This window comes from Manis javanica, chromosome 2, assembly GCF_040802235.1.
Source record: "Manis javanica isolate MJ-LG chromosome 2, MJ_LKY, whole genome shotgun sequence".
NCBI lineage: Eukaryota > Metazoa > Chordata > Mammalia > Pholidota > Manidae > Manis > Manis javanica.
In genome coordinates this window covers 65,710,328-65,725,838 of record NC_133157.1, presented here as the reverse complement: position 1 = coordinate 65,725,838, position 15,511 = coordinate 65,710,328, and the positions used below count along the sequence as shown (strand labels likewise).

The 15,511-nt window shown below is 43.1% G+C and overlaps 1 protein-coding gene across 1 annotated transcript in view; it reads left to right on the top strand.

Moving 5' to 3' along the window:
* Positions 1–3,778: 3,778 nt before the first annotated feature.
* Positions 3,779–15,511, top strand: part of KANK1 (KN motif and ankyrin repeat domains 1) — a 179,434-nt gene continuing 167,701 nt past the window's right edge. The window contains exon 1 of the mRNA XM_036991128.2: positions 3,779–3,918. The gene's annotated coding sequence lies outside the window, so the exon portion shown is untranslated. The remainder of the gene's footprint in view (positions 3,919–15,511) is intronic.

The following is a 15,511-nucleotide window of genomic DNA, read 5'->3' as shown; positions in this document are numbered from 1 at the left end:
TCACTGCCAGTCGGTATGTCTTCCAGATTGTGAGTCCCAGACTAGGGTTTTGTAATATTAATAAATGTTCCTTAGAAAGAAGATTTCTTAGGGGCATGAGGACCTTTGGCAAGGGTGAGAGAACAGTTTTCTTAGTAAATCTAGACCCCCCACAGCCGGTGGTGGAAAGGGTCTGCAGGTGGGGACGCCACAGACTCCACTGCACAGGGCGCTCTGCCCCGTTTGCCTGTCCTCTGAGGGAGATGCGCGGTGCCCAGGCTTGCACATGCACTCGCTCTCACAGGCACAGGCACGCACACATTCTTGCTACTATGTCTCCCCTTTAATGCTCTGGCATGAAGATAGATAAAACCCCTTCCCTCACATCTCTGTAAAAGATTTGAGAATGACAAAAACTAAAAAAATCCTCAATGATAACTGTGGTACGCAAGATTGTGAAAAAAAAAAAAGGCAAATGAAGAAGGGTATGGGGAAAAAAATTACTTCCAGAGGCCTGTCAAGTCCACCTGTCCCAAAGCTCTGGTATGACTTTGGTGACCTATTGCCTGGGTATCTTCTGCACTCCTCCCTGATGCACCTCCTTGCTGCCTCGAGCCCTATGAGGTACCCTCAGGGCGCCTGGTTCCTGCCTGCGCATACCCAAGGCCCCTATGAAGTTTGACCCTTCCTCTAACTTGGTAGAAATTATTTACATTTTGCAGACAAGGAATTCAGGGCTCAGGGAGGTTAGGAATTGGCTGCTGCTATTTACACACAGTTCTTAGTATATGGCAGATGAATAACGGGCATTACAGGAAGGTCCACCATGCAAATGGGCGGATGAGGTATATCTTGGAACCAGGGCAGTTGCTCTTTAACTGCAAAGCATTACAATGTATAGTCATGTTTATTATGAATGTACTAGATTAGCTTAACTGAATCCTAAGGTAATAGGTACAAGGCAAATTGTTTTTCACTGTAAAGGAGGGAGAGGAGAAGGTTCTGAACTTTGGATGCCACCAGTAAGACAGTCATTGTTATTGTTACAACACCAAGTGTACAGTAGTACTACATGATACCAACTAAATAAGTAATGTGCATTTAAAAGGGCCTGAAAAAAATTTTGTTGTAATCTTAACAGTGGATACATCCAGGTAAGAGCCATAAGTGATTATTTTATATTATTAAAAACATTTTTTCAAAGTTTCACTCTTATAATCGGTATGCATTACTTTTATAGTCTGAAAAACATGTGGTATCTTATAATATATATGACCATCAAATTAAGAACATGGGCATCAAAGGATACTATTAAAAAGTGAAAAGACAACTCATAGAATGGGAGAAAATATTCACAAATTATATATCAGATAAAGGACTAGTATTAATTATTAGATATAAATAAAGACCTCTTACAACTTAACAGTAAAAAGATACATAACTCAATTTAAAGACAGGCAAAGGATTTGAATAGAAATTTACCCAAAGAAGATATACAAGCAGTCAATAAGGATATGAAAAGATTCTCAATATCATTAGTCATTAGGGAACAGCACATTAAAATCCCGAGATACCACTTCATACCAATTATAGGATATATATAATTGAAAATAGTATAGTAACAACTGTTGGCAAAGATCTGGAGAATCCTCAACATGGAAATGTAAAATAGTACAACCACTTGGAAAAGTTTGTTCCCTAAAAAGCTAATCATAAAGCTTCCATATAACCAAGAAATTATATTCCTAGGAATACACCCAAGAGAAATGTAAACACATTTACACAAAAACTTGTATATGAATGTTCATAGCAGCATTATTCTTAAGAGCCAAAAAGTGGAAGCAATCCCGATGGAATATTATTCAGCTGTAAAAAGGAGTGAATTACTGATACATGCTTCAGATGGATGAACCTTGCAAATATTATGTCAGGGTTAAGAAGGCAGCCCTAAAGGCCACACATTGTATATTTATATTTATATGAAATATAATGGGGGAGTAAAATATAATATAGTGGGGGAGAACTGGGGTTTCTAATTGGAATGATGAAAATATTCTGGCATTAGATAATGGTGATGGTTGCATAACTTAATGAATATATTTTAGAAAATCACTGAATTATACATTTTAAGAATAAACTTTATGGTATGTGAATTGTACCAATAGAAAAATGACTAAAAATGAAGTGAAATTTCAAATACAAATCCACTAAAAATTCAGAATCTCCCATACTTCTGATTAATTTGCTTCCTTCTGAGGACCTATGAAGTAAGTGTTTACTGACCAAATGAAAGGAAGGAGAAATAAAGGGGTGGGGGGCACTTTGTGTATTTCACAAATCCTCCTCACCATGCCCTCCCATCACCTTGGAAATAAGTATTCTTTTTATAGAATCGTAGACATGGCGGCGGCAGGGGGCGGGTAGAGTAGATACAGTGAATCCACATACACTGTTCTACAGATGAAGAAATTGAGGTCCATAAGGAAGAAACAGGTTTGCATACTGTTACCCCCTGAGTTGCAAAGGGGCTGAGACTAGACATGAGATTTCATGTCCCTAGGTACCTTTGAGCTGTCCTTTGCCTGTCCTCTTAACAGGCGGGGGTCATCAGTTTCAGGCATTTGCAGGTGTGCTTTGCCGTAAACAAGTAGGGAAGCATCAATTTCACAGCCTCTACTCCCCAGAGGCCAGCATTTCACCTTGTTAGGTTTGGTGACTTTTCACTTGAACGCACTTGCAAGAATATTGTGAGAAGTGTAAGGACGCGCTGGGCGTGTCGCTCTGGAAGGGTCAGTGAGGACACGCCCCCACCCCCTTAAGAAAATCGGTGATGGGAGAACTGGCATTAATGGTATTTTTTGTCTTGGTAATACTTGGTTTTTGTAAAGTCAGTCCTCCCGCCCTGTCGCCAAGCTCTTGCTCGGTTTATTCAAACAACATTGAATTTGTAAGAAGATTCAAGTCACAGCCTCTCATTCCTACCCATCTCTCATGCACCCACGGGGAATGCTCTGAATGGAGTGTCTGACTTCCTAAGTGGGTTCTCAGCTCCCGATGCCGGCGCTGCGTCTTCTCTGGCGTCCCGCGAACACCCTTTGGACGCGCATACTCTCCCTTCCACGAGTCTGTCCCTCAGCTGAGCAGGGGCAAACGCACGGAGGAAACAAGGCCAGTCCAGGGAACAGTAGAAGGTTTCTGGCTGCCCCAGTGACGATCCTGCTCTGGCACCTGCAGACTCCGGAGTCCTGTCTCACCAGGGGCCAAAAAACAAACCCACAGCCGCAGAGTGATTTCCTAGTGGTGTGGAGGGTGGGGACAGTAAAAAGACGCTAGGCGAGGGTGCCAGCCTACCCGGTCCTGGTGCCTCTCCTGGTCAGACAGGATAGACCTGAACGGATGCAAGTTGCCCTGGGGTCTGGGTTTTTTGCCCTGGGGCGGTGGGAAGTAAACACACTTGGGCAGGGGGAGGGCGAGGGGACGAAGCGGCTCCTCCGCATGGTTCCTCGGTGCAGAAGCCAGCCCGCCAGGCCGGGGCGAGGCGGCGGAGGTGCGCGAAGGTACCTCAAGGCTCGGCGGAGTGGCGAAAGCGCGCAGGCGCACTGGCGCCCGCCCGCCGGCTGGCCTCGGGGTACAAAGAAGCGCGGCGAAGAGCGGGGGTTCCTTGAGTTCTCGGGAGCCGCTTGGGACTCCCTCCCCCCCGGCTCCGGGACGCAGCCTCGGGCGTTTCCCAGTCAGTGTCTGAAGCTTGCCAGTCTCCGCCGACTTCTTCGCCCCTGCAGTGGCTGCCGGCCCAGCCCGTTTTCGGGGTTTAATTCTGGCGCTTGCCAGCCGGGGCCGGCTCCTCCCTCTCCGCTCCGCCCCCTCCTGCGAAGTGCTGGCGCCTCGGCTGAGTTTGGGAGCGGCGGGCCCGGCGGGGCAGGTTGGGAGGAGCGCCTGGAGGTGAGTGGGGCCGGGCGCGGCGCACCGCCCTTCTCCCCAGCGCGGGGGCGCCCGGGCTCCGACCCCTGCCCCGGGCCGGCCCCCGCGCCCAGCCAGGCAACTTGCGCGGCGCACAGTGGCCGTGGCGTGGCGGAGGGCAGCCCCCGCGGGCTCCCGCTTTCCCGGGTTGCCCCGGGGGCCTCAGGGCGGGCCTAGGGACGGGGTCCTAGAGGTTGCTCGGACTGGCGCGCGCTGCGGCGGCGGCTCGGGACGGTCTGGAAGGCGAGGCCAGGGCGCCTGGGTCCGGGCAGCGGGAAAGTCCGAACCGGGCGACGGGAGGGTGCGGGCGCACCGCCCTTAGGCACCCCCGGGCCCTCTATTAGTCCAGGATGGGGTGCGAGACCCTCTCCGAGGAGGCATGCGGTGAAGTTCTCGGCGCCGCTCCGCAGCGAGGGAGTGGCGGTTGACCCCTTTATCTCTCCGTGCTGAGCAGCAGGTGGCCTCGGGACGCCCTGTGTCCACTCCGAGATGGCTCTGGCCGGGGCTGGAGGGGCCGGGAGGTGGAGGAAGGGGCGTGGGAGCGCTGGGCCTCCGCGATCCGCCGCGCCTGGAGGGGACAGCGCGGACTTGTGGAGAGCCCGCGGCGTCAGGTGGAGAGAGGACGTGAGTGCCCGTGGCGGACGCGATCCCTGAACGCCCCCCACTACCATGCCACTTGGGCAAATGTGCAGGGAATCCCACGACCACTGCAGCCACCTCCACTTGGGTCGCCCTTGGAACTTTCAGAGGCAGCTCTTGGTGGATCCTGCCGGTCAGCAAGGGCTATGCTGCACCAGGGTCACTTGGTGAAGATTTTGGCTGAGTTAGTTAAAAATAATCTATGGCGTCCCCCAGCGCTCGCCCTCCGTACAGCTCTCCACGGAGGTTTGTCTCGTATTAATGAATGAAATACGTCACGAGAGCCCTGAGACTACTAAGGAAGATTAATAGTCCAGATCTGTAATTGTGCAGTTTTTTACCCCATCTTCATCCCACCCTCTCCCCCACCCTCTCTGAACTGGAAGGAAATCAGGGCCTGTTTCCTCTTTTTTAATTCATGAGTTTATTCAGCTTGATTGTAGGTGGTACTTAGCTGTTATCTTTACTAGTTTGTTCCTTTCATCTAACTTTATTAAAAAGTTGAATTTCCCACTTTTTTTCTAAACATATTTGTTTAAAAAAATTGAGATATAATAAACATGCCATTAATTTATCCTTTTAAAGTGTACATTTCATTGGTTTTTAGTATATTCAAAAGCTATGCAGTCATCACTACTATCTAATCCCAGAACATTTTGAACAGTCCAGAAAAGAAACCCCATACCCATTAGTAGTCACGCCCTATTTCCCCTTCCCCCAGCCTCCCACTCCTTCATTTACAGCCGAAGTTTTCCCAAGATAGAGATTGAATGAGAAAGCTGAGTGATAATTAACTTCAGTTTTTTTCAGTTTGGGGAAAGGTGCTGCTGCTGAAGCGGTGGAAGAAAAATGAAGTAAGGACTGTCCTCTAGTGAGGATGGAGGAGAAGCAGCCAGTGGAGGAATAAAATTGCCTCCTTTAAAGATGCACGAAGTAGGAATGCATTTCATCCCCATATGGCACAGGGTGCTCTCTGCACTCTAGATTTGCCACATCCACAAATCATTAATTGATGTTCTACCTCAGCAAAAGGGAATTCTGTTTTGAGTGTGTGTGTGTGTGTGTGTGTTTGAGGGGAGTATTAGAGAAAACCAAGGACGGAAGGTTTAAAAACAGTTCTGTTTTTAGATCAAACAGGCCCCAAGGAAAGAAACAGGCAGATGGCCACTAGAATCCATAGAGTCAATACTTCGGTTCATTTTGTGAGTATGGGCACGTGCTGGCAAATAGTCTTGTGAACCAATGTGCTCATGCAGGAACTCCTGCTCTGGGAGGAGAAAGAGGATGGGTGAAGTCTAGTTGGAGGACTCGAGAAATTAGAGAGGGGAGCAGGAGAAAGTCTGAGAGGGGCAGTGCTGGTAGAAGTGGAGGTCCGTAAGTGGGAGCCCATTCAGAAGGGGATCTCAATGAAAAACTACAAACACTTCGCTTGGGCACTTGTTGGATTATTTGTGCATGCTTTAAACATCATATTTTAGTGGGTAGAGTTGAAGCCATCCAAATTATACAACCACCACCACCACTCTGCCCTCCAGTCAAACAAAGGAGGCAAGTTGGTTACAGGGTATTTTCTGCCAATTGCTGCATGAATGGCTTGGCTTATGCCATATTTTTATTTTAAAGTAATTTTTAGAGTTGAACTATAACATACATGTAAATCTTAAGTGTACAACATGATGGATTTTCACCAAGCGGACATAAACTTATAACTAGCACTGAGATCAAGAAACAGAATGTTGCCATATTTCAGAAGATTCCTCATAATGTTTTCCAGTCACTCTTTCTCCCCAAGGGTAACCACTGCCCCAGCAATAGATTAGTTTTGCCTGTTTTCATGCTCTATATACGGAGATCATACAGTATGTTTTTTTTGTATCTGGGTTCTTTCTCTCCAAATTATGTTCATGAGATGTGGCTATGTTGTTGCATGTGGCCGTGGTTCAGTCATTATCATTGCTGTGCAGTAGTCCTCTGTGCCTATATGCCAATTAAACCATTCTAGGGTTGATGGGCATTTGTGTCTCTAAACTTTGCCTATGGTGAATAGTATGACTTTGAGCATTCTAGTACATGTCTTGATACACATACACACATTTGTTTAGGGTATGTACTCAGGAGTAGAACTGCTCAGTTCTAATCAAGTGTTCAGTTTAGAAGACAGTACCAAACAGATTTCAAAGTGGTTGTGTGTTTCATACTTCTACCAGCAGTGAATGAAGAGAGTTCTCAGCTATCTTTTTTAAATTGCAGAAGCAGTATAATCCTTAAGAGAGTTTTGCAAATGGACGAAAGGTAACCATGTTTATTCCATTCAGCAAACTGATTCTTTCTGTTGTGTTCACCTGCAGTGTTTTTCAATGTCTGTTCATATTTTTATGGTGTCATAATCTTAGTATTCAATTTTATATTTTGTTTATGTCTTAACTATCTATCTAAATACTGCTTCAGTCTCCACAACTTTCTAAGTCCTGCATGCATCCACATTCCCAAGCACATGTTTTCACTTAATCCATTGCTGGAAATGTGTGTTAATTTTTTAGAGTTTCACTAGTATATATTGTTTCAGGAATAATCTTTATGCATATAGTTTTCCCCCCTTTTAGATTATTTCATAAACTAGAGACTTCCCGTTTTATGGCTCTGGATCCTTATTGTTAAATATTACTGGCAGACTGGAGTTGTCCTTGCATCTAGTACACAGTTGCTTAAAGAAATCATTAAATGGGTAATATGTTACCTACAAAAAGGTGTCTCATTTGTTTAAATTGCAATTCTCAAAATAATGGTGAGGTTGACCCTGATAATCTTTTTTATAAATAGGTAAGCAGAACTGTTGTTGTAATATTATTTACCCATCACTGTTTTTCTTTATACGATACTTTTTGCAAAGGTTCTGAGCTAGGAGAGGAGTCATACCATTAGGCTGTTGACTATCCAGAAATTATATATAAAACTTAAAATACCAGGTAAGCAGAAACTTACATGTGACAAAGGAGTGTTTAGTTCACTTAACAGATATAGAAGGTTTGAGTTAAAAGAGGTCTTTCTTGCCTGGATAGTAGTATTGGCTTCTTTAAAAAGTAAGACTTAAGATGAGGTTTAGGGGATCTTTGGAAATTTGCTAGGTTGCAGGTATCTCTGAAGAAAAGGGACTACTGAGACATTTCAGGAAGAGAGATTAACAGTGCACAGGCTACTCTGGACAATATTGATGATAGTGTTTTCCTTACCATTCTTTTTCTGGAAGACAGTGAAAATAAACAAACTAATATAAAAACAGGAAAAAAACCTGTTTTGCGCCTTCAAGTCAGGATCTTCTGGTTTGCATGAACCGTTTCCAGAGGATACCGTGCAGGGGGCTGTTTCTTTGCCTAGTTATACTCTTAACTCCTCCCTTTCACTTTCAAATAAAATTCAGTAAAAATCTCTCCCAGGTGAAGGCTGCTCCACAAGCTTTCATTTGGAATAAACCAGTATCAGTGAGCTCTAATGAATAACAGTTACATTTCTGTTTTATGCAAGGCCCTGTTGGGGAAGTCAGAGACTAAGCCCCTTACAGAGTTCAGAGCAAGTGAGGAAATGCAAAGGTATGGAATTTGCAATAGGGTGCAGAAGGATGAGAGTATCTGATATAAATGGCTCATTCTGGAAATGTAGGGTATGGAGAAACTGCTGAGAGATTTTAGTGATATTTAGGGAGATTGGGTCTTCAAAAATTGTGTTGCAGGTAGAGATTAAAGCATTGCAGGTTAGGGCATTCCTTTTGAGGAAGAAAGGTGGTCCAGCAGGGCTTGGCACATATAGTGTGGTCAGTCACATGCTTGGAGACCCAAGTGAATAGCAATTTGAGATTGTACCCTTTTTCCAGTGGCTGGTTACTGCTGGGCCAGCGTGGTGATATTTGTGAAAATGTTGTAGCTCTGGACCCAGACGAACTAGTTTGGAAATACATTCTGCTGCTTGCTGTGTGACCTTTGGCACAGTTACCAAACCTCTTGATTTCCTGTCTATAATAAGGGGATTTAAAAGCAACCCCCCTCGTGGGGTTATTGTGAGGATTTTAAATGAGTTAAAACACATAGAGAGCACTTAAAAGACTCCTGCTACCCAATAAGTTAAGTGCTAAACATGTTTTGTTTACATTTCTAAAGTAATATTCATACATAAAATAATGCAAACAAAAAAGAAGGGGTCAAGATGAAAAAACACCCATCACTCCTCTGATCCCAGCTCAGCTACAGTCTCTTCTCAGGTGTGATAATTGTTAACTATTTTTTAGTTTTGGTGGTTATCATTGAACAAACCAAAGTGAGTGGCTTAAACAATTGTTTCAGGGTATTATGGGTTCTGTGGGTCAGGGATTCAGCAGGGTTTGGCTGCCTTTGTGCTTTGCAGTGTTGATTGAGGTCCCTGCATAGCACCTCGCTGGTGAGTGGGCTGGTCTGGAGGGTCCAGGAAGACTTGTTCTGTGCTGCATACTTTGGCAGGGGAGGCTGGAGGGTCAGGCTTGGTGTTGACTGTTGGCCAGAGCACCAACACATGGTGACCTCAGTGTGGTGGTCCCACATAGTCAGGCTACTTGCATGGCCACCGGCTTTCCCCAGGTAGTAATCAGGGTTCTTTAGAGAAACAGAACCAGTGGAGTGTGTATATATTCCCAGAAAAAGATTTATTACAAGGAATTGGCTCATGTGATTTTAGAAGCTGTTGATTCCAAAATTTGCAGTGTGGGCCAGCAGACTGGAGACCAGGAAAGCCAATGGTGAAGGGGAAGACCAAAGGCAGCCTGCTCAGGGAGGCCAATCTTTTTGTTCTATTCTGGCCATCAACTGAGTGGATGAGACCCACCCACATTATGGAGAGCAATCTGCTTTACCCAAATCTCATCCAAAACACTTTTAAGGTGGACACAAACTGCTTTGAGCTATGAGTTATTCAGGTGAACCAGCTGAAATCTTCAGGGTCTTTTATGATCTAACCTCAGAAGTTAGGCTGGATCATTCACAAAGCCCACCCAGACTCAAGGGGAGGGGACATAGACCTGTCACTGGATGGGAAGATCATCAAAGAATTTGCAGCCTTCTTTTTAAGTTGTCACAGTCCATGCTTGACCTCATAAACTTGGCAATATCTGTTAACTACCTGCTAAGGAAGAAGGGAAATTTCTATTACCTCCCACTGATCTTCTCTCTCTCTCCCTGTAGCTCTCAATTTTACTAGATACCCTATTGTTTTTCTCGTACTATTTTTAGTTCTCTTTTTTCCTTTACTTTATAATTTTAAATAAAGCATTTCACATTTGACAAAGCCGTGGAGAGATGGAACGCTTGGCTTTGTTGGAGTGTGTGTGTTTGGGAGGGGCAGTGGAGGAAGACAACAGAGCTGTCTTGAATGGGGAAGGCCTGACAACGAGGCCCTCATTAAAGCACTCCAGCTTGTGAGCATGTACTCTGTGTGAGCATAGCAGGTGATGAAATCCAGTCATTTTAATTTTCTTTCTTTGGCTTTTAAACTCAGATACCTGTTTGGCCTTTTCATCCTTGAGCTTTGCATTTAAAGTATGGATGCTGGAAGCAAATGATACTCTCGCTGAAGAAGAATCTTAAAACAGATACACTGTTGAGTTGGGTATTTGTGTATGGATATATACATCAGAAAAACCTGTCGGGAATAAGTGTCCTCATGCTTTTTTCATTACAGAAGCAATCAGTTAATTGGAAACAGGTATGTATTTCTGTGTCAGGAAGCCTGTAGCCCTGTTGGGAGGTTTTTTTTTTTTTTTTTTCAGTTCATTTAGTTAATGGAATTGAGCAATGGGGCTTAGTTTAGCTCTCAGAAGACATACTAATCCTGTTTTATAATTATCCTCTGAGAAGCACAAGATGCTCTGTTCTGGTTGATTTACACTTATCGCATATTGCAGATAAAACTTCTTTGGATACTATGTAATTTTTTGTTTGATTAGAGGCAAGAATATAAATTTATTGATATCTGCATTACATTTTTGGCTAAATTTGTCTGGTTTCTGTTGGTAATTCTGACTGGTTCACCCTTTGACCTTGAGGAAAATATGAAAAAATAATTAGAGCAAAGGTAGAAATCAAGCTTAAATTCATCCATCATCCATCCTTCATGCCCACCCCCCACTCTTCACAGTGCTGCTCTTTCCTGCTATAAGCAATTACAAAAATAACTGCTTGACATTAGCCCTTTTTAAGGCTGGGATGGTCCCCATTATGTGATGCTATTGACCCACTTTTCTGCCAAGTACCCCCATATCTCTCTTCCTCACAAATAAACCCATGGACCCAAGCTTTGTCATACTGCCTTCCACCCACTACTCTTACCAAAAGGTATCCTTCTAATGTCATAGATTACTTTGTCAGTCTTTGAACTTTATATATGTAGAATCACAGAGCAGTGTGTGTACTCTTTTGTGTCTGGCTTCGCTCACCCCACATTGTATTTGTAAGACTGATCCATGTTCTTTTATGTATCTATGGGTTGCTCATTTTCATAGCTTTATTGTATTCCATTGTGTGAATATACCACTGTTTACCTGTCCTACTGGAGGTATACAAATTGGGTTGCTTCTAGTTTTGGGCCAGTATGTACAATGTTGTCATGAACAAGCTTGTGCATGTCTTCTTGTGAACATCAGTATACATTTCTGTTAGATATGTGTCTAGGAGTGGCATTGTTAGGTCCCATAGTTCAGCTGTAGTAGAAACTGTCAAAGTGGTTTTATAAATTTATACTCCCAACAGTGGTGCGTGAGTTCTAGTTGCTCCATATTCTTGCCAGTGCTTGTCATTCTCTGTTATTTTATTTTAGCTAACTAGGTAAATGTTTGTTATTGAATTCCCCAGACTAATGAAGATGAGCACCCCAGAAAGGGCTCATATTCTTTTTATTTTATAGCATATATTTTATTGTATAATGAGATGGAAAAGCTCGGCCAGTTAAAGAATTTATGTTGAAACTTTATATTAATGTGTCAACTAGTCTAGCTTTTCTGTTTCTCCATCCTATAAAATTCATTTCTTATGGGGGTTTTAATTTGGTGGGAGATGCATCTCAAGAGATTTGCTAATAAAAGTTTAAAGAACAGGAGTTTATGAATGAACTTTACTGGTTCTGAGAATTAAGGTATTTAGTATATTTGAATACTGAAATTTTGCTCAGGCTGTCTTGCTCTTTCAACTTTTCTGATTTGTTTAATCAATCTCTTAATTTTTGTCATTCCCTGTGTCAGGCTTTTTGGGAAATTTGAGTCATGTTTTGCAGTTGGCCGGGAATTAAATTTCCACATGAAACTGTAAAAGAAAATTTGAGTTCTCAGTGCATAATTTTTTAAAGGAAAAAAAGAAAGGGTTGTCAACACAGGAGTAAGCTGGATATTGTGACGGCTTCAGCAGCAGGGCTAAAAGTTTTTGCTGTTTCTTAGAAAATGAAACAAGTAGTTTCAATGAGGCTTAACATATGATTTGGAGTTTGTTTTATTTCCTGTCTGCCTTTTGAAATTTCATCCTTCAGCTTCTATTTAGGGCACTTATGTTATCTTCTCAACTGTTTCTTTTTAAGGCTTGCATGTCTCTTGTAGACAACCTAGCTTTGTCCTAATTCAGTGCTCCTGTTGCATTTTCCCGTAAATATTATTAGGGGTATTGCTGATCAAGGGATAGACACTACTGGTCTTAAATACCTTTAAGTATTAGTGGGTACTGTTTGGCCTGTTGATGGCAAGATTAAATCCTGGGTGGCATAACCTAAAGGGTCTTTGGAGAATCTAGGCTTCTGACCTTGAGGTCAGAATAAGATTTCTCTGCCTCCAGAGATACCACACTTTGATCTTCCTTAAAAGTTATAATTCAGGAGTGGGAGGAGAGTTTACTGAATCCCTATCAAAGTTGGGAGAGAAGTGATTGAAGCTTACTTACTACATTTCAGTTTCTTAGCCCTGGTACATTTTCACTAACTGGGAGAAGCAATTGTAATTGTTTACTGCTATGAAAGTTTTTGGATATTGTTTTAATTTTTTTAAGTTGAGGAAATTCAAGATTAGCCCTCTAATGAAGTCGCGTGAACTTAGTTGTGCTCTGATATGTTTCCGTTGTGGGGGAGGAAAGGGGAGCAGTGGCACTAGAGTGGGATCTGAGCATTTTTCATAACGCTGGGAATGACAGTGATGTGGGTGGCAGGCACTGGCTGGAGGGAAGAGCAGGGACTTTTTATGGAGTGGCGAGGTGGAAGGGGAATGACTGCATTATGCTTCATAGACATTAAAAAAATTTGTTGAGTGAATATGCATAATTATATCACTAATACATTAAGGCTGCCACATCTTGCCTGAAGGTACGGATTCATCAATTATCAGTGGCTTAGGTACCCACTGGGTGGTCACTTATCCTTTAGGTGATCCGGAATTCTATACTTCCATCAGCTAAAGTTTAAACATTTTGCTTATAAGGAGATTTGTCCTATGAGATTTGACCCCCAACCTGTCAGGTCTCTGGATCTGTTTTGTTCACCACCACTCCTCTCCACATACCCCTTCCTTGTGTGTTTGGGAATTTGGAGCTATGAGGGCACTATAAGTTACTCTCCCCAAATCCAGTGGACTCTGTTTCCTCAGGAGAGTTTTAATCAGTATTTAGGCCAGCAGAGAAAGAAAACTGTTTCTTTTTGTTTGTCTTTTAGGTTTATTTAAGCAACCTCAGGAAACAAAAGGCTACTGTTGAGATACTCATGGGAATCAGGGAAAACCTAAATGGAAGGCCTTTGTTTTCCCTCAGTGAAATATCCCAGGTGTTCCTGAAGCTTTTTGACACCTTCTGGAGAACCAAAGTATCTCACTCAGAAACAGAGGGCTACTGTGTCAGGACTCAGCTCCGCCTGGTATTGGGAAGGGTGCCAGCAGTTCACCTCTTGAGGTAAAGAATGAGTAAGGAGACGTTGAGGACTGTTAGCCAGCCCAGAACAATTAAATAAAGTGTACAGTGGGAAAAAAACTGTCACTCTTCCCTGCTCTGTCAACTTTGCTAAGAGAAAATATTGCTGAAAGGCAATTGAAGTTTATCTAGTTGATGAATCATTTACTTGGAAACTTTTTCTTTCAAAGAAAAAGTGTTACGAACCTCTGGATTCACATCCAGTTTGACCCAATAACTGTGCTTTCTGGTTTAGCTGCTTTGAGTCCTGATGAAAATCTGTTACCCGCATGTTGATCTCTGCATATTAGCATGGGTCTCCGGCTGGGCTGGACTGTCCAATCCATGGAAACTCTTCATCCGGAGCATCTCCTGTACTCTCCTTGACCCTCAAGCTGACCTAAGGCAGCCTTTCCTTTCCCATTTCTTCCCCGTTTTTACCTTTATTTTTAGACTGGTCAAATTGAAGTGACCTGATAGGGTAGTGGTTAGAAGTTTGGGCTGTAAAGTCTCAACTCTGCTGCTTCCTGCCAGGCCATGTTTTCTTTGCATCTGTGTGCATGAAGAGGAATATTCATACCATCATGCCATCACATTTAAGTGTACATTGTGTAAGCGGTGGAGAAGGAGGGAGGTTAAAGGAGGTACCTAAGATACAGTATTTCCTGACTATAAAACTCCCAGACAAAACAAAATATCACAAAAAACCTGTCTTGTTTCCTTATGGCCAGAGGAGAAGAGAAAGGGTTGTGATCCCAGAGAGCACCCATGGATCAAGGAGGTAGTACCCTGGGTACAAGTAAAAGGTAGAGGACCTGGGACCCAGTAGGATACCCCAACTCCATAAAGGGCCACCACCGTTCTCCCTTCTCTGCAAACTCTCCCACGGTTTTGGCTGAGCGAAATTGTGTTTATCTGTCACATGGGGATAACAAGAGATACTGTGCAGAGTTGCTGAGAAGGTCAAGGAGTAATTGGTGTGTAAGTTTACAGAGCTTTGTTGAAATCTGGATCACTCTGAGAAGCTTCTTGCTTCTCCTGCTGCCCCAGCCAAGGAAACTGACTGGTAGTTAGGATAATGGGTTTCCTGGCGATTGCTGTTGGTGGTTAAGGTTGGAGTACTTGTCCCTGGGGTCCCTGGGATGGGGAGAGATGAGATATGTATTGGGACCCCAAGTGCTCTGAATACCTCTTCTGGGAAATGCTTTGCAGAACTGCTGGTTATGCTCTGCTGTGCTGGAAGCTTGTTGTGGGACTTTTAAGGGCTGGTAGTGCAAACCATTCACCAAACACCACAATGTTTCCAGAGCATAGTGTATAAATACATTTGATAAACTACATCATGATATTGTTAAATTGGTGATTCCTTGTATCTGAGGAGGCTTTGGGAGAGTGAAGTTAGTAACATTGTCTTTACAGCCCAAGGCCTATGCAAAGGCTGGGTTCCTTTCAATTAACTAGTTAACTTAAATCAGTGGCTACATAGACACAACAAATTGGGTCTGCACCTCTCATGTACTGTTTTGTCTGTTCTTATATCCGTTAAAATGAAGAACTTTCATTCAGTAGTACAAATTAAGAGTGTAAAGGCAAGTCACAAAGTAGAAGATACTTGTCATATGAATATCCAACAATGAACTTGTCCTGAATATGTAAAGAGCATCTACAAATCAACAAGAAAAACAGAAAACCTAATTTCAAAAATGAGTAAAAGGGCATTCAGTGTCATCAGTCATCAGGAAAATGCAAATTAAAAGTATAAAATACCAAGAGATGCCTACCCAAATAGCTAAAAATTACAAACCCAACCCACCCCAACCCTGATAACCAAATATTAATGGAGATAAAAGCTCAAACTCTCATACATTGCTAGTGGAAGTGTAATTGGTTTAAACACTTTGGGAAACTATTTGTATTTATCTATAAAGTTGAACATATTCTATGACTCAGTAATTATATTCATAGATATGTATATATATATATGTCCAACAGGAATGAGTGCATAT